General features: G+C 43.9%; 1 protein-coding gene across 1 annotated transcript in view; it reads right to left on the bottom strand.

The window, feature by feature from the left end:
* The window catches only part of LOC141172476 (putative oxidoreductase YteT), a 253,248-nt gene extending 242,021 nt beyond the window's left edge, over positions 1–11,227 (bottom strand). The window contains exon 1 of the mRNA XM_073656744.1: positions 10,921–11,227. The gene's annotated coding sequence lies outside the window, so the exon portion shown is untranslated. The remainder of the gene's footprint in view (positions 1–10,920) is intronic.
* Between the last annotated feature and the right edge of the window lie 3,443 nt (positions 11,228–14,670).

Here is a 14,670-nt window from a genome sequence, read left to right as displayed (position 1 = left end):
CTGTGGGATCATTTGAAGAGGGCTGTCCATGCTCGGCGACCATCAAACTTAACTGAACTGGAATTGTTTTGTAAAGAGGAATGGTCAAAAATACCTTCATACAGGAACTCATTAAAAGCTACAGGAAGCGACTAGAGGCTGTTATTTTTGCAAAAGGAGGATCTACTAAATATTAATGTCACTTTTCCGGTGAGGTACCCATACTTATGCACCTGTCAAATTTTGTTTGAATGCAGATTGCACATTTTCTGTTAGTACAATAAACCTCATTTCAAGGCAGAAACATTACTGTGTCCAACAGTTATTACATATATCAAACTGAAATAGCTGTTGCAAAAAACACCAATTTTTATAAAACATTAAGCTTAAGATTAATAGGGGTGCCCAAACTTTTTCATATAACTGTAAATGGCAGACTTGACATCCAATTTTTGCTTACACGTGCTATCCATGGTTTTCAGGAACAGCACTCATCCCTGTGATAGTTTATGTGGCCATTCACATATCTGGAAATGGTCTGCAGAAAATTTTGAAGACATGTCCGATTTTGATTCAATGGTCGGATTAAAATCGTCAATGCAAGACTATGAGTAAGGCCACGGCCCCACTATCAGTATTTGGTCAGTATTCGGTCAGTATTTTTTCTCAGGAGTGGGAGCCAAAACAAGGAGTGGGTGATAAATGCAGAATTGGTGACTTGTCTCTATTATACCTTTTCTCGGATTGTTCCTCACCTGGTTTTGGCTCCCACTCCTGAGAAAAGAATACTGACCGAATACTGATAGTGGGGCCTTGGCCTAAGTGAAAAAATTGGACCATACTCGGATGACATCTGAGTTTGATCCGATTTTCACAGATTGTCAGAATGGAGAAGATGGATAATTTTTTTTTCTTCACGCATGAGAAAAACTGATGACACTCAGACAAAACTCTGGTTTTCTTGATGTCTGAATGAGGCCTTGCTGGTTGTCACTCAGCTTTCTCAACAATATGTATAATTAAAAAACACGGTATTTATTTTAACAGATGATGTCAAACTTTATTGTAAAAGTCTTGGCATTGTGAATTAGTTTTCTAAGAAACTCCGCTGGCAGTCCAATATAAGGGAAGACATAAAAGTTTCAGTGTCCTGCCGGCAATGTTATATCGTGTACAGGGAAAACTGCTGTCAGAGGAAACGAAGCTTGGGCATGCCAAATCCTATGTTCCTCGGGGAGAGAAGCGGTCCCAGATGTCTAGTAATAGCTTATTCCCTCTTTCTAAATATACTTAGCCAATCTAAGAACTTACATTTATAGTGGCCTTTGTAGAGATAACTACTAGGTAAATGTCCAGGACTCGGCATCTGAAAAGTTTCAATAATAGATCCGTCCTTTGATTGGATGACAACTTCTGTTGCACCATGAAATGCAGCTGCTATATACTATTATTTCTCATAGACAGGAGTCACTTGATCAGTCCCGTAACATAAAAGTTTCCAAACTTCAAGCTGACGACAACTTCTGTGCAGTTTAGAACTTGTGACACAACGGTCATGCTCCATAAAAGTCAATGGAAGGTTTGCATTTTTTTTTATTATGCTGGGGGCCACAAAGCCGTTGATTCTCTCATGCGAGTATCAGAGAGTACTCATCAGATTCTGGGTCAGAGTGATGGAAGACCACAGCCCTGTCCACCAGAAACATTAGATCTACTGAAACAATCTATCATCTCAAGCCAACAAAGAAATAATGAGCACAAATTATAATGGCATTTATGCCTGCTTGTTTTGTCGAGTTTTTAGTGCTTTTCCCCCTTTTTTTTTAATTTTCATCGTATTCATCTTTCCACCAGCGCCTTTTTTTAATCTGTTTTATATGTGATGTTTTTTTTATCAGCTTGTCACTCTGGGCAAAGTTTAGTGTTTTTCCAAATGTTTTCACCTTATACATCATTTGCAACTTATTTTAAAGTTGTGAAATGTGTCCCTCTCTGGAGTCATTTTATACACGCCATCCATTTTGGAGCCTTTTTTGCACCAATATTGCAAAACCTGTGACTTTTGCACTAAAGAGTTGCTAAAAATGTTAAAATAAAAAAATACTGAACATTTTACAACAAATTCATGACCCGTGTGGGCCATGTTTGAAGAATTTGGTGCAAAAACACCAATGAATACAGATTTTTTTTTTTTTTATAATTCGCTCTGTGCGATTTCAGGAAAATGGCAGCCGGTTCACCACCAATTTTCTTAACCATAGAGGGCTGATAAAAGATTATAAAAAAAAAAAAATAGAAAAAAATATAACAGATCACCAGCCACCTCCGCTGCTCGTTCTTTCCTGTCCTTGGCGCTGACTAGGTGCAACACGCTCTAGACCCGGGACACCCTGCTGCGACTAGGTCAGGACGTCTTTGCGCGTCATAAGGTTGCAGCTACGTCACGAGTTCACGATGTGGGCTCTAGGCAGGGACTTCCAGACTCTACTAGGCTAGGGATGTTCCCGCACAAAGATGTTCAGGGCCTAGTTATGGCCATAAGTCCCTGCGTACTGTAAAGATGCACAGAGCTTCAGTATGCGATGGCGGTAAGAAAAGGCTCCAAGGACTGTTTGTGGGATAGTAAGAAGCAGAAATATTAGTTTTGTTCTTTTTTTAACATCAGACGCTTATTATGCCCATGGAGCTTCTCCAGACCCCAGAGGAGGATAATAAGAGACATTCAATTCGATTTGCAGGATACATTTGCTCCAAATCGACTTTCCTGATAAAATCTGCAAGAATTGCTGAATTCGTTGAATCCGCTCATCTATAATCAGGGCCAATGGGTTTTGCCTCATGGATGGGATTTTCCTTTACTGCAGGAGAATCAACTGAGCTGGAAGAACTTGTGACTTTTTTCAGCATTACACACCATGTTACTGAGGCTATGAAGGAGGAGGTCACATAGGGATAAACCAGGAACCCAGATTTGAATATGTATGAACAGGTCCGATCACAAGCACACAGTGAATATTATCATTGCCAGGACTTTTACATAGCAATGCCCAGGAGAATCAGAGCAGCTCACACACAATGAATCCTATAAAAATAGTTCTGACCATACACATAAGGACAATTTTTGTCAACCATTCTTAGAAAAATTACCAACTGCTGAGATCTGTCAGCCGAGACCACCATAGCTGCCGTCACGGCTTCCATTCACATTTACACACAGTTTTTCCAAATAACGTCAGTAGCTAATGTTTTAGATCAGACCTGGGCAAACTGTGGCCCGCGGGCCACATCCGGCCCTTTGACCGCTTCTGTGTGGCCCGCTGACACAGTCAGCCAGACGCAGGAGAAAGCCTGAGCTATTATCTTACTCAGACTCAGCATTCTGATTGTAGCTCCGCCCCCCTGTGGATGCCATCTTCTCATTGGTGGATGTGGGGATGCTCAGTTCCTTGCTTGCAGAGCAGAGCTACTGTAATGTCTTCAGGTCAGGAGTGTTCAAGAAGAGGGAAACTTGGACTACTACACCCATCTGCTGCACATAGTGGGCAAGTGACATCTAAGTTGAGCCCCATGGTGTAAAATAACAGCTAGGAGCTGACATTGTGTCTACTGTGCTGATCAGTTCACAGCACAGCACTGCCTCCTTTCTCAGACCGCAGTTTACACTCAGTGAGAGCAGCTAATTATCTGCAGCTTACTGAGTCTTCCCCTGGCAGCTCAGACTGATCGGAGAGAACATTTGTATTCCTAGTGAATGACTCCAACAGTGAAGTGCCCCTCCTCACCTGGGATATTCTATGTGCTCCCCAAACTGCACCCCACATACTCTGCTGCCTCTCCACCTTTGAGTGAGGGTTAACCCTTACCTCACCCTTTACACTGAGCTTTTGAGTTATTGCGCTGTGTTCTATGTCCTGTGCAGGTGAGGTAAGTGTTAAGCTCCTCACAATGCTCCCTGCTGTGATCTGTGACTTATCACAGCCATAGACTTTAATAAAGATCCCCCCCACCTGCCTGTTACCTCCTGCCCCACATGTGATGTGGATCTATGCATGTGGAACAGGGGTGGGCAAACAACTTTTTTTTTCCACATGCTCCCAATTTATGTATTGATTGATCAATTGCCAATGCTTGCTATGATAAACTTTATTGTAGCAAGTATTATCAGGGTGTGTTCACACAACTGTATTTTCGGTCCTAGTGCTTTTCGTGAAAAAAATAAAATAAACCTGACTTCACACGGACAGGACTAGTAGCAATGCTTTGCAATTGAGCTATTCAGAATACAGTTTAAGTCCATGGCCCCACTATCAGTATTTGGCAGAATTTTTTTCTCAGGAGTGGGAGCCAAAACCAGGTGAGGAACAATCAAAGAATAATAGAAGATATAATAGAAACAAGTCACCAGTTCTGCATTTATCACCCACTCCTGAGAAAAAATACTGACTGAATACTGATAGTGGGGCCGTGGCCTAACACAGACCAAATATCCGTGTGAAAAAGATCACAGCACACACCAGTTTCTTCTGTGTATCGGATAACACTCACTTATTGAAGTCAGAGTTTGCAAAAAAAAAATTGAATCACATATTAATCATCTGTATGGCATCTGATTTTTACAGATACATTTCGATTACAATCATACGAAACTGTATTTGTTTTTGTACATTTTATTCACTTCTGATATATAAAAATGGATCACAATACAGATGATAAAAATAGTCTGCCTTTCTGGATGACAATAATGACATCACTCGTGTAAACGTAATCATATAATCACCTTCTTTTTATAAAGCGATAAAATTAATATTGAGCAGAATTAAAGGGGCGGCCTAAAACAGAAGGTAAATTTCATACTAAATGTCTATTTAATTCAATCCAATCACTTATCTAGTACAGTTCAATTAAAAATTCCCTACCGTTTCCTCTCTACTCTAACTTCTTGTTTGTTTTTTCTCATCCAATGATGTTTTGTTGAGAATTCCAGTGCATTTTGGGATACTCACATGGGACGTCATCAAGGGGAAAAGGATGCGATCACTGACGCTGCTTTCCTCACATTTAAACGAAGCACCATCAGTGACCTCTGTTTCGGAGTCTGGGTTAGTCCCTGCTTGCTGCGTGGTGTCCTTACAATTTCCACTGACAGCGCACTCTCTTGCTGGCTCATCACTTCTCTTTAGAGCCAGCAAGGGAGTGCACTGTCACTGTTCATTCAAAGGAATATAGTGCCGGGAGCTCATACTGTCCATAGGTCATAATTTATAACCGATGCATTATCAGTAGAGCAGGGACTAGCCCAACCTCTGAAACAGACATAATTGATGCCACTTCATTTCATGGAGGGGGCAGAAGCTGCGGAAGTGACCACAGCTTCTACCACCTTATGACGTCCTGTGTGAGTATTCCAAACAAAATGCCATTGGAGGTTAAAAAAAAAAAGACTGGAAGTCAGACTGGAGAGGGTATATTAGGGAATTTTCAATTGAAGTATATAAAAAAAGGAGATTAGAAAATTACATTATTTAGATAAATGTTTAGTATGAAATTCACCTTTGGTTTCGGACCACCCCTTTAAGTTCAGCCGACTGGTTCGGCCCTCAAAAGCAGTGCCAGTTTCTCATGTGGCCCCTTGGGAAAATTAATTGCCCACCCCTGTTTTAGATGATGCATGATATTTCCTATACTCCTGCCGATCAGCACTTTGGGAAAGCTGCGTTGACAGCCCTCATACGTGCTGAGGCTACGGTCCTTGGTTCCTCAAATTCCAGTCTGTTCAGGAATGAAATAAAGTCATCAAAAATCCTGATTTTAGAATCCAAGTTCTCTTTCCCAAGGAACGTCCATTACCGAAAACTTACGTGATGGAAATATTGTGGACTTTCTGTGACGATTCATGCACAAAAAAAACCCGCAGGAGATTACAGTACTGGTCATGTGGATGAGATATAAACAATTCTGCAAATGTTGCTTCTTGCAGAAACTCACCCATGGTGTATATTTTCTCAGTCCAGTATGGGCAAAGCTAAATAACCGGACTCATCGTTTCTTTTTTTGTATGTGAGGTCTCTTCTTTTTTCTACTTGTAGTATTCATTGATATTTTTTATACCAATTTCTTCAAAATGGTGTACACAGTTCATGAATTTTGTACACAAAAGTTATGTTTATTTTGCTCCTTAACTTTTTTTGTGACTTTTTAGAGTAAAAAAATTGCATGTTCCACTAAAATGTTGCAAAACTTGTACATAAAAGCACTCCAGGGAAGGTGTGCGTGCTGCACAAAAATCTTACGACTAACACTAATTTACGGCAGAATTCTGACATAAAAACCTTAATAAACACCTTAATGAATCGATCCCCATGAGTGTGCGTCCACACGGGACAGCAAAATCTAAATGTGGAACAGACGGATTATGTGTTTAATTTGCAGAGTTCATGAAAACACTGTCCAATCTGCAGGCACCATGTTATAGAGTATAATTTGGTGAGCAAAGATTCAGTATAAACTGTGTTTTCATCATTTACTCCTCTGCTCTTTCTGGAATCTTCTATTAGTGACTGACAGCTGTCTCTGTCTCCCGCGACAAGGGTCCTCATGTTTAGAGTAGGGCTCATAAGCATGAGGACCCTTGTCACAGGTTACAAGTTTACGTATTTTGGCCAAAATATCAACTAATACCATATATGTATTTTTATTCCAGGGTGCAGCCAGGCCCATCAGTGTGGGCATTGTAAAATGGGGAGTCTGTTCCCATGGGGTGCACTTGAATAGTACCGGGCAGCAAGCCTAATCTAATAGTATGGGCGTAATTTATAGGCTGTAAGCCGGATATTGTGCACTACCCTAGTGTGAACAGCTCCCTATACAAGCCTTTCTGTGTGCAATTCAAATACTAAGCTGTCACCCCGGCCATGAACTGGTAGGTTGTGAGTGATTGTCCCATCAGTATTTTGCACCTGTGTAGCCGCCATCTTTATGTGGGTTCGCTGCACCCTGGTAGTGCATTTAGTTCTGAAGATCTGGGCAGGTAAACACTGCTGCCCTTTTTTGCTGTGTTTTTTCTTACATTTTTGGGGGAATTTTAATTCTTCTTAGTGTGGCTTTGCTTTTTATGTCCCCTGTAAACAAACCAAAAATAAAAAAAAACACAATATCCCTCACCTGTTTAAATAATCCAGTGTCCCACACCGTAATCCATCTGTGCGACATTTCTTCATCAGCGTTTGCAGTGGCTTGAGGCGACCGCACACACTGAGGAGCAGGGGAGAAAATGACTCGCTGCAGCGAGCGGGCCCCTGAACTGCGCTGATCTCACTTAGCAGTGTCCTGTCACTCACTGGTCTCAGCGCAGTTCAGAGTCTTGCTTGCTGCAGCGAGTCATGCTCCCCTGCATGTGCGGTCGCCTCAAGCCACCACAAACGCTGATAAAGAAATGTCGATCAGATGGATTATGGTGTGGGACACTACAGATTATTTAAACTTTGGACAGGTGAGGGATAGTGTTCTTTTTTATTTTTGGTTTACATGGGACAATGACTTATGGGAATTACGTGTAAAGGTGAGCACAATGTGTTTTTTATTTTATTCTTATTTTTAGACTTGTTATAGACAACGGGAGCTGAATACTACTCTCAACATTGTCACTTGCTCGTGCTGATCTCAGCGCAAACAGGGGACAATGATGAGACTTGCCTCCAGCACCCGGCACCAGGGAACAGCGCGAACTGTACCCCGGATTCCCAGGCGCCGGTATGTGTTACACTGATGGCACACGGTTGCCACACAGGTACATACGGACACACACATCTCCAGTACTATTTTATCCAGTACTGCAAATATCAGGACATGTGACAGAGGCCTCAGTGTGCATTCATATATAGCTGTCAGTCACTAATAGGCCCGCGTAGAAAGAGCAGGGGATTAAATGATGAAAACAAAAGTAAGGCCTCGGCCCCACAAATCAGTATATGGTCAGTATTTTTTCTCAGGAGTGGGAACCAAAACCAGGAGTGGGTGATAAATGCAGAATTGGTGACTTGTTTTTATTATACCTCTTCTCTGATTGCTCCTCACCTGGTTTTGGCTCCCACTCCTGAGAAAAAATACTGACTGAATACTGACCATATACTGATAGTGGGGCTGTGGCTTATACTGAATCTTTTCTCACCAAATTATACCATCTTCTAAGCTCCCCCTGCTCTATAACATGGTGCCTGCGGATTAGTTGGCATTTTCATGGTGACAGATTCCCTTTAAAAGTTTATTCCCATGTTTAGAACTTTTCACTTCTCTATGGTATACGTGATAACAAGCAGATCAGTGGGGGTTAGACTTGTGGATCCCCCACCGATCCAGAGCTCTGAAATGTCTTCAGTCTGAATGGAGCGGGGTTCGGACATGCTCACCAAGGCTTCATTCATTCTCTATGGGACTGCCAGGAAAAAAGCCAATAACTGTACTCGGCTATCTCTAGCAGTCTCATAGAGAATGAATGGAGTGGTGGTAAGCATGTCCGACCCCCACTCTATTCAGATGGGATATTTCAGAGCCCTGTTCTCAAGACCATTTGGGATCCCAGAAGTCAAACAACCTCCCGATCAAGTTGTCACCTATCCTATGACTATGATATAACTTTTACAGATGAAAATAACCCTTTCTGGGACTGCAGTGACTCTGGTTATCTCCAGCATTCCCTTAGAGAGTGAATGGAGCAAAAGTGCACGCGTACAACCATGCTTTATTCACACGGGACATTTCAGAGCCCCGTTCTCAAGATCGGTAGGGGTCCCAGAAGTCAGACCTCCCACCCACCGATGAAGTTGTCACCAATCCCATGGCTAAGAGATTACGTCTACCAGTGAATAGAACCATTTCTGGGACTGCTATAACTCGGTTACCTCCGGCAGTCCCATAGAGAATGGAGTAGAGGTGCACACGTACGAGTACGCTCTATTCAGTTGGTTCGTTTCAGAGCCCTGCTCTCGAGAACGGTGGGGGTCCCAGAAATCAGACCCCCCCACCGATCAAGTTGTCACCAATCCTATGGCCAGGAGGTAACTACTATAATTGAAAATAACCCTTTCGGAGACTTCGGTTGTCTCCAGCAGTCCCATAGGGAGCGAACGGAGCGGAGGTGCGACCAACATACACTATTCAGACACGACATTTCGAGTCCCTGTGACCCCTTTACACTAGAATGGGCGAAACCTGTAATAACAATGTATATCTAGTCCACACGTCCAGTACCGTAATCCCCCAAGGATTTTACTTGCACAAAATCCGCATCATTTCCGTCCTGGGTGGACATTCCCTAACCAGAGAGCTACATGGGAAATGTGGCCAAAGCAGATACCCACCAAGATGTTTCTAATAAGGACCATTCCTAGAAGCTTGTTTCTTCCACAACCGGAAATATTAACTTTAAACTCAAGTTTTCCCCAGAAACAAAATAATAATAAAAAAAAAACCATCAGCAGCAGCTCCACAGCGCTCCCTCCCCTCCCCCAGCTGCACTCTCCTGCTCCCCTCCCACTAGTTCCACAACACTTCTCCGTGACTCACCAATAGCAGGCGCCCAGGACGGAGCGCGGTACCAGCCAGTAACATTCAGCCTACAACAAAGGAGGGGGCTGCGCTCTGCGCCATTCAACAAGCCTCCGCTCCGGGAGCCAATAGCCGCCGCAGAGCATAAGCGCAACTACACGGGCAGATTTGCATAATGGGCGGGACTTATTGCTCGGTTTTAAACCAATCACAAAGAGCGGACCTTGGTAATTTTTACGGGGCGGGATGAGGGCCATAATAGACAGCTGGAAAGGCGAATCAGAAACGAGCAGCCGACCAATCAGTGAGCCGCGAATCTCCATAACCCCGCCCCGCGCTGGTTCGTATTTAATTCTTGCTCTGTGGTACAGTTGTTTCATTCCCGTCTCCACACCGCCTTGGTTATTGTCTGTCTTCCATCATCTCTTCTCCCTCCTCTTCTCCCGTCTCCGGTTGTCTTCTCTATTTCCTCATTTTAATATTTTTTTTATTATTTAATTCACCGAACTTCCAAGAACATGGCCGATATCGATGACAGCACCGCCGCCGCCACCACCACCGAGGTGCCCGTCACCAAGGTACTGTAGTGATCGCCTCCTGTCACATCGTGTCTGCCATTGTTCCTGGCGGCTTTTCTTTGTTGTCCTTTCTGCACACGCGGTTTCGTGACTGAAGCGACAATTACGGCGGTGTGTGTTTACCCTGCCAACTTTCATCGCGACATTGAGGGGGGAGGAAGGGGGGTCCGACCCCGATTGGATATTGACCGGAGATTCCTCGCTTTATATTCTCCCGGGAAATCTTAAGATGTCACCTGCAGCTTGACGGCTCCTCGTCGCTCACCTGAGACTCCTCTCACTGGCGACAATGTTACTGCTCCGTCGCCGAGATGTCGCTACGAGTTCAGCTGGGATGTATCGCAGGATGTCGTGAGATGACAATCCCCCCACACACACCTCTGCATATTGTGTCAAAACCGTACGATATCGGTCGGACGAGGATTCCGTCGGCGCGATGTCACTTCGGATTTTCTTATTTGAAGAATTTTCTGTATTTTTTTCTGGTAAAACGTTGATTTATAGATACAGTGCGAGACTCACCTCCGATTTCCCTCAGATTCCAGAGATGTCAGTCATTTCTTTACCTCAATTTTCCCTAGTTTTACCTCCGGTCTTTTTTTACCTCAGATTTCCGTCGTTTTTACCTCAGATTTCCCTCATTTTACGTCAGGTCTTTTCTTTTCCCTCAGATTTCCCTCATTTTTACGTCAGGTCTTTTCTTTTCCCTCAGATTTCCCTCATTTTACTTCTGGTCTTTTCTTTTCCCTCATATTTCCTTCATTTCTGACATTTTCTCCCTCCTCCCCTCACCTGTCTATGGCTCCCGCGCTTTTCTCACCTGTCTGTCACGATATCGTCCCTACAGCTGGCGCTCTCCTTATGTTTTCTTCTTGTCACACGTTTCTGACTAGGATTCCGTCGTGGATAAAGTTCTCCTTATTCCCCACGTTGATTCTTATTACTGGCGCGTTATTTCTCCCCTCGGAAGGAGCCCTGCTGCCACCTGCGCTGGCTCCGGTCCAGCCCCCTCTTTTTCTCCGTGTGAGGGAGATGTCGAGTTCAAACGAATTGAGGCGAGAGAGGAGGGGGGGAAATCGGCGGGAAGGAGGCGCGCTGAGGAGCCTGTGGAAAATGCGGGAGAGCAGCAGCGGGGGGCGGAGTTATAGGCGGGACGGGGCGCGCTCACTACTCGCTTCTGCGCCTGCGCGGCTCAGTCTTTGTTTCTCCGCTGCTGGTGCCCGCGTCGGGGCCGCGCCTTGAGCAGATGTTTTCCCGTGCACGCGTTCTACGCCCCGCCCCTTCCCCCCTGCGGGGATCGATTCGATTATTGTCTCGATCCTGGTGCAGAAATTGCTGCAGATCTCAGTGAGGGAATCATGTAGAAAGCCAGAATAATGGTGAAGGCTGTTACCAGCTATAGAAGAAGTGATGCAGGTTGGATGACACGTGCTCATATAAACGACCTTTATATTGATTCAGTTATCTAACACTTAATGCTTGGTAGAATGGCGTTATATAAATTAATAATAATTATGGTATTAAAAATTATTTTTTATTTATTTTTATTTTAGATTTTTTCCAATTTTGTTATTTTTTTATATTTTATTTTTTGAATTCTGTGGGTTTATATATATATATATTATATATATATATTTTTTTAAATCTATTTTTTCATTGAATTTTATTATCGTACTTCAGGATCTGAAGGAGAAGAAAGAAGTTGTAGAGGAACCTGAGAAGGCAGAAAATGGCAGCAAAGACGCCCCGGCCAATGGGACTGTAAGTGTTATCCCTGTGTGGTTGTGTGAAGGCACAGATCTGATAGGGTTGGAAAACGAAAGGGCATCCTGGGATTTGTAGTCCGGAACAAGGAATACATCAGATTTCTGATCTATAATTCATTGATACTAATTGCAGGAAGAGAACGGTGCAGATCACAGCGAGGAAAATGCAGAGGATCCTGAAGAGGAAGACGATGAAGGTAAGTTTTCACCTATCCCTTTCCCTACCTTCTTCTAAGGCTGTGTGCCCACGTAGCATTTTTCAAGCGTATATGCTGCAGAATTTCCGCAGCGTAAACGCTTGAAAAACGCTAGGTAATCCGCACCCCATGTTCCCCAATGGGATTCCGCAAGTTCTATGCACATGCTGCGGATTTTTCCGCAGCGTTTATGCCGCGTTCAAAAATCCGCAGCATGTCATTTAATTTTGCGTTTCCGCAAGCGGAATTGCCTTTGTCCAATGCATAAAAAACGCAAGGCAATTCCGCATGTGGAAAACGCGTGAAAAATGCGCGATAAACGCGTGCGGAATTCCGCATGCGTTTTTCCGGGAGAGGACTTGCATTTATGCAGCAGAAATTTTCTGCTTCATAAATGCAACGTGGGCACATAGCCTAATAATACTGGAACGTATTAAGAGCTGTAAGTGTCATGTTCTCACCATTCGGATTTTCTTCCCAGCAGAGGGTGAAGGTGAGGGAGAAGGAGATGAAGACGAGGAGGAAGGGGAAGGAGAAGAAACAGAGGCAGATGGTCATCCTGTAAAACGCCCGGCAGAGGATGAGGTGAGAATCGTATTCTGTACACGGCTTAGGACGAATCAGGACGTCCAATCGTGGTTCTTCTGATCCAAACTTGACATTTATCTTCAGTGCTGCCACCAAGAATTTCAGGCCCCCATAATATCAAAATTTCAGGCCCCCTTTAGACTCCAACCCAGCTCCACCTCCACTCCTTCAACCTTCCACAGTTCCACCACACACTCTTGGACAAACTCCACTTCTGCACCACGTCCTCACCAATCACACATTAACAGTTCCCATCAAACAGTAGGATGGGCCCTACTCTACTCTAACTTATTAAACATTTCCTAAAATATCCAATACTCTTTTTAGGTATATTTTTCTTTAACCCCTTAACGACCTTGAACGTATGAGTACATCCAAGATCGCATCCCCCTCTTTGGTGCGTGCTCCAACGCTGAGCCCGCACCTTTCAGGGGTCATGACAGCTGATCTGTCAATCTCGGACAGCGGCATTTAGTGTGGTCACTGCGGAAGAATGTCGCTTGTCCCGCCCATCGGTGCCCATGTCACATAACCGCAGGTCGCCAATTGGTTGGCATGACCTAGGGAATCATAATGGCAGGTCAGTTTTAGCATTTACTGAACATGGTAAAAAAAAACAATTGTGGAATTACACTTTTTTTGCAATTTTACCACACTCTGAATTTTTTTTTTCCAGTACATGTTATGGTAAAACCAATGGTGTCGTTCAAAAGTACAACCTGTTCCGCAAAAAACAAGCCAAAAACAAATATTACCATAAGTGGCATTATACATAGGAGCTCTGTACATAGTATACCGTGTACAGATGATAATAATAATCTTTATTTATATAGTGCCAACATATTCCACAGCGCTTAACAATTCACAGGTTCATATAGAACAGTCATAAGTAACATAGCTAAAGATAATGCAAAAATAATGGCGACCCTGCTCGTAAGAGCTTACAATCTACAATATCATCAGTGACATTATACATAGGAGCTCTGTACATAGTATACAGTGTACAGATGATCACCAGTGACATTATACACAGGAGCTCTGTCAGTGTACAGGTAATACAGGGATCACCAATGACGTCTCTAGTTGAAGTCTTTCATCTTCGCTTTCCTTCTTCATCCAGCACAGACCGCCACCCCTTCTTCCAACCAGGACTCGTTTCTGCAGAAAATAACAGTTATCTGGAGCAGCTTCCAGAGCACATTCCCCAACTTCTACACTACACCGGATGAAGGGAAAAAAGAGTCAGTGTTGCCCTGCACAATAACAGGATTACCCCCACTCCCCCATGGTAAAGAGTATCCTCCAAAATATAATACATCACAACGGTAATAATATCCATTAATAGCCCCTACAGTAATAATGTCCCACATCCTGCTCCCATATGTACTCCATTCTGGACCCAACATGTCTCATTCCTGGCCCCTTGTGTTCTCCCATTCCTGCCCCCACGTGTCTCCGTTATGTCTCCATTCTGCCCCATGTCATCTCCCATCCTGCCGCAATAAGTGCGGCTTTACAGAAAAAAGTAAAAACAAAAAACGTTTCTCCTTACCTGGCCATGGTCCAGCAGCGACTCCCTCGTCGATCTGAGGTGCAGACGTCAGCCAATCGCAGGCCGACAGTTACTGGCTGGCGGCTGTTAATTGTTGTCGTGCGGGAAGCTTACCGCACAGCAATAGATTTCAATTGAACGTGCGTCCGTTTAGATCGCTGGGGCCTGGTAAGCAGAAGGGGGTCGCAGGGCCAGCCCCTTCTGCTCACCAGGCCCCATATGCCAGTAAGGACAGTATACATCGTAGGCATGTTGCTGTTGAGTTCAAGTCAGGAGACCCGGGGTCCGTACTCTGACCGTGACATGTGGACACCTGAATGATTCCTTCCTAGTAGGAATTTCTAAGTAGTCCTGACAGGTATGACAAGCATTACCCTGTAGATCACAGCTCTGAAAGCTTCATTGTGGGCACTACGTGTGCTGCACAGCCAGCACCTTGTCATTACCTGTCTTTCTTTGCTTTTTCA

The sequence above is a fragment of the Phyllobates terribilis genome, unplaced genomic scaffold, assembly GCF_046119375.1.
Source record: "Phyllobates terribilis strain yellow unplaced genomic scaffold, ASM4611937v1 Scaffold_12__6_contigs__length_324123572, whole genome shotgun sequence".
NCBI lineage: Eukaryota > Metazoa > Chordata > Amphibia > Anura > Dendrobatidae > Phyllobates > Phyllobates terribilis.
The sequence above is the reverse complement of the archived record's forward strand: the minus strand, read 5'-3'. Positions and strand labels throughout refer to the sequence as shown.